This window comes from Triticum dicoccoides, chromosome 7A (assembly GCF_002162155.2).
Source record: "Triticum dicoccoides isolate Atlit2015 ecotype Zavitan chromosome 7A, WEW_v2.0, whole genome shotgun sequence".
Taxonomy (NCBI): domain Eukaryota; kingdom Viridiplantae; phylum Streptophyta; class Magnoliopsida; order Poales; family Poaceae; genus Triticum; species Triticum dicoccoides.
Window position 1 is genome coordinate 706,749,614 of NC_041392.1, and position 4,257 is coordinate 706,753,870.

Below are 4,257 nucleotides of genomic sequence, written 5' to 3' on the forward strand. Positions count from 1 at the left end.
AAAATTTACAAATATGAATTTTGACTTTATTTACAAAATCTCTCTGGAATTTGTAAAATGGGCATAACTTTTGCATACGAACTCGGATTAAAAAGTTTTTTATATGAAAAATCATCTACTCGAAAAGTTACATCCGATGGAGACCGCCTACGGCATGTTTGCAAATTTGTAGAATCCTCAAATTCCAAAAGGAAAAAAAAGTTATGCTCAAATTTCAGTTTTTTTAAATTTTCATTAAATCTGGTCAAACTATGGTCAAACTACTTATTCAAGAAGTATTAGTGTTACTAAATAATTATTCAAGAATATTAGTGTTATTAAATAATTATTTCAGTTTTTTTGAATTTTGGTCAAATCTGGTCAAACTATGGTCAAACTGTGGTCAAACTATGGTCAAACTACTTATTCAAGAAGTATTAGTGTTACTAAATAATTATCCAAAAATATTAGTGTTATTAAATAATTATTTCAGTTTTTTTGAATTTTGGTCAAATCGGTCAAACTATGGTCAAACTGTGGTCAAACAATGGTCAAACTACTTATTCAAGAAATATTAGTGTTACTAAAAAATTATTGTTTTTTAGAACAATAGTTTCAAACTCAAACAGTGAAATGTGTGACTTCATGCTCAAGCTAAACTCCTGAGGGTTAATAGGATTGACATCTTACTATTGTCCGGAAAACAACGAGTGCAGACTTGGAAACGAGGGAGAATAGAATCCGGAAGTTAAGCGTGCTCAGGCTGGGGGAGTGGGAGGATGGGTGACCGTCCGGGAAGTTAGATGATTTGGAATGATGAGGGGTGATTAGAGATTAAATTGAGCAGTGATGAGGGATGATTAGAGATTAAAGGTTAAAATAATTCAGAAATTTGAAAATAAAAAAATCAAAAAATTCAAAAAAGAAATTCAAAAAAAACATCAGAAACTTTCCTTTAGTACCGGTACTAAAGGCCCTTATGAACCGGGACTACAGGCCCTTTTTCTACTAGTGGTATCCTCCAAGCAGCTGCCTTCCCCCTCCTCCGCCTGCAACAACACATATTCCCTCCCCTCCTCCTCTTAACACCTGGGGCGATTAATCACGACGAGTCGCAGACTAATCGCAGCGAGCCACTAGTTGGAGGCATGGCGACTCGACTTGGCTAGGCGACTCAAAAATCTTGGGCACGGCATAATTATGTTTACAGATAATACAACCACTATAGGACAGAAACTTTTGGTCTATTGTATTAGTAAAAACATTTCACAAAAAAGAAAATTCTTGTTGACTTCTTTTCAGAAAAGACCAAAAATATCAGTCAAACATGTGTCCTATAATAAATAATTTTTTTGCCCTGAAGTCAACGCTGTTTTTTTTACTTCTTATTAAAAAAAATCCATATGAGGTGTATATCCAAGAACGATTCCGAGTACGTACTGCGCCGTCTCCATTCGACGCCTGTCACCGAGTATCCTTATTTGAAACTCGGTAATGCTTTTGCCGAGTGTTGCGCTCGGCAAAGGCCACTTTAAACTCAGCAAAGCCTTGGCCGAGTGTTTTGGGAACTCAATTGGCTGCCACAATTTAACGTGGCCACATCAGGCGGAAACGAAAGCATCATGCTAAGTCTGAATCACTGCATTGCATTCACCACCGAATTCAGAGAAGCAAGTTCACAATTCAGAAAAGAAGCTCTACTAGAGAATCGACACGAACGAACAAAGGGATCGATGTAACAAACTAATCGTAGATTTGAAGCTTGTGGTACTCGTCGCCGGCGATGGCCTGGGTCATGATGGCCTCGGGGTTGACCACGCCGTCGTTCTGCAGGAAGATCTTGAGCACGTTCTTGGAGAAGCCGCTGACCATGGCGGCGCCGGGCTGGGTGGACGTGACGGGCGTCGACTTGGAGTCGCGCAGGTTCCAGAACACCACCTGGGGCACGGCGTCGCCGTAGCCGGCGTCCCTGAACTTGCGGCAGATGGCGGCGTAGTCCGTGTCCCACGACCCCTCGCCGTAGGGCATGCCGTTGTAGACGCCCCGCCCGCACGCCTCGCCGAACTCCATGTCGCTGTAGACGAAGACGGTGCGGACCATCTTCTCCGGCGGCAGCTGGGCCTCCCTGGCCGTGGCGAGGATGCGGTCGAACACGCCCTGGAAGTTGGTGCTCCCGTGCCACTCGAGCTTGGCGACGAACCGCATCTTGTCGCGCAGCGTCTCGCCCTTGATCACGTGGATGGAGGGCCTGGTGTGGAACGTGATCACCTTGCCCGCCCACGGCTCCTCGCTGAGCTCCGAGGTGAGCACGCCCAGCGCGATGGCCACCTCCATGGGGGTGCCCTCCATGCTCCCGGACACGTCGCAGATGGAGATGCAGTTGCGGAGGGAGCCCTTGGCGCGGAGGTCGTCCACCATGCGGCACCACTGCAGCTCCGCCACCTCGTCCTCCTCGCCGCGGTAGGCGGCCGCGGCGATCTCGTGCGGCAGCACCGCGCCCGCCGCGATCTTGGCCTTGCCGGCCTCCACGTCCTCGAGGTACTTGGCGAAGCGCTCCTCGTCGTGCTTCTGGAAGAGGGCCTTGTAGCGGCGCATGGCCACCGAGGCGACGCGGGCGTAGGGCAGCTCGTCCCACCGCTGCGCGCACATGTAGACCTCCGGGAGCTCCAGGGCCTTGCGGATCGGCACGAGCACCTCGCGCCGGAGGCGGCGGAGGACGCGGTAGCTGTAGTGCTCGTCCGAGAGCTCGGCGTACTCGGGGTCGGAGTCGCGCGGGAAGAGGCGGCAGGCGATGGCCTCGCAGAGCAGCGTGGCGCGGTCGAAGGAGGAGCCCGGCGTGGGGCACCACTTGGCGGCGAGCCCGATCTTCCTCTTCTTGCCGCCGGGGGCCATCTGCTTCATGTCGGAGGCGAGCAGGGCGGCGAAGAAGTCGGCCACGGCGTCGAACAGGAAGCGGTAGGCGCGGTCGCCGTAGTAGGTCTCGAGCGACTGCACGGCGAGCTTGGCCATGGTCCGGACCTTCTTCGGCACGCCCCGCTTGGAGGCCTTCTTCTGATCGACCTCCATGGCCTCGGTCTTCTGCTCCGCCACGGCCGCCGCCTCCGTGACGACGGACCTGGTAGCGGCCTCGCGGGCGCGCTTGCGGCCGGCGAGCCTGGCGCGGAGGCCGACCCGCTGCTCGGCGAGCTGCTTGCCCTCCCTGCGCGCCTTGTCGGCGGCGGCGCCCTCCTTGGCGAGCCTGCGCACGTCCTGGCCGCGGAGAGGCGGAAGAGCAGCTCGGGGAAGTCCTTGAGATACCCAAACTCGGCGAGCGCGGCGACGTTGCAGGCGAGCGTGCGCGGGTGGTGGTCGTGCAGCCAGAGCGCGGCGGCGTAGAAGCCCTCCCGGTCCGACTTGCCGGTGCCGCGCACGCCGCGGAGGTTGCAGGCGAGCCTGAGCGCCGTGAGCGGGTCGCGGGCCCAGGCGGCGGCGAGGAGATCGCGCACGCGCGCGGCGGGCGTGGACGGGACCACGTGGAAGAAGAAGTCGACGCAGGGGTCGCCCGAGTTGGCGTACGTGGCGTTGCAGTTCTCCGTGCGCGCCCGCCGCGGGGCCAGCGCCGCCTTGGCCTCGGCGGCGGAGGGCGCGTTGAAGGCCGCGTCGAGGAGGTCGAGGAACGGGTGCGACTCCGGGGCGTCGTCGGCGGCGTTGGGCGAGGGGCGCGCCGCGCGGACCAGCGGCGGGCCCAGGAGGAGGCGCGGCGCGGCGGCGGCGGCGGCGGTGCCCGTCTCCGTCGCCATGGATACTGGGTGGGTGCTAGGGTTTGGAGGTCGGGGATTCGACGGGGACGTCGGGTTTGGTTTTCGCGGCGGTGGAAGACACGATTCGAGGCTGAGAGATTTGGTATTAATAACAGGGAGGGTTAAGTCGGTATCTCTCGGCTTTGGTCGGTCGGCGCCGGATGGAGTCACGGCCCAGTCCACGTGGCATTAGGAAAAAGAAAAGAAAACTGTTAAAAATAATTCTGTAATTAGGGGAAAATCTCCCCTTGCCCAAACCGTCGTTGCGGTCTGTCCCGCAACCGACGTCTCCCTTCAATCTCTTGGAACCGACGCCTCCTCGAGGGATCGTCGTGTCTCTTCGGGACATATAACAGGGGGCTTGTAATCATCGATCAAGAGGATTCGATCATTCTGATTCAAACACGTTATCACGCGCGTAGAACAACCAGCGAGAGTAAAAGGGAATTGAGAAAGGAGAAGAGAGGAAGCACTCGCCACCGATGAGATGACAGGCCTC

General features: G+C 54.9%; 1 pseudogene; it reads right to left on the reverse strand.

Annotated features, from left to right (window-relative positions):
- Positions 1-1,722: 1,722 nt before the first annotated feature.
- Positions 1,723-3,758, reverse strand: LOC119333972 (annotated as a pseudogene).
- Positions 3,759-4,257: the final 499 nt, after the last annotated feature.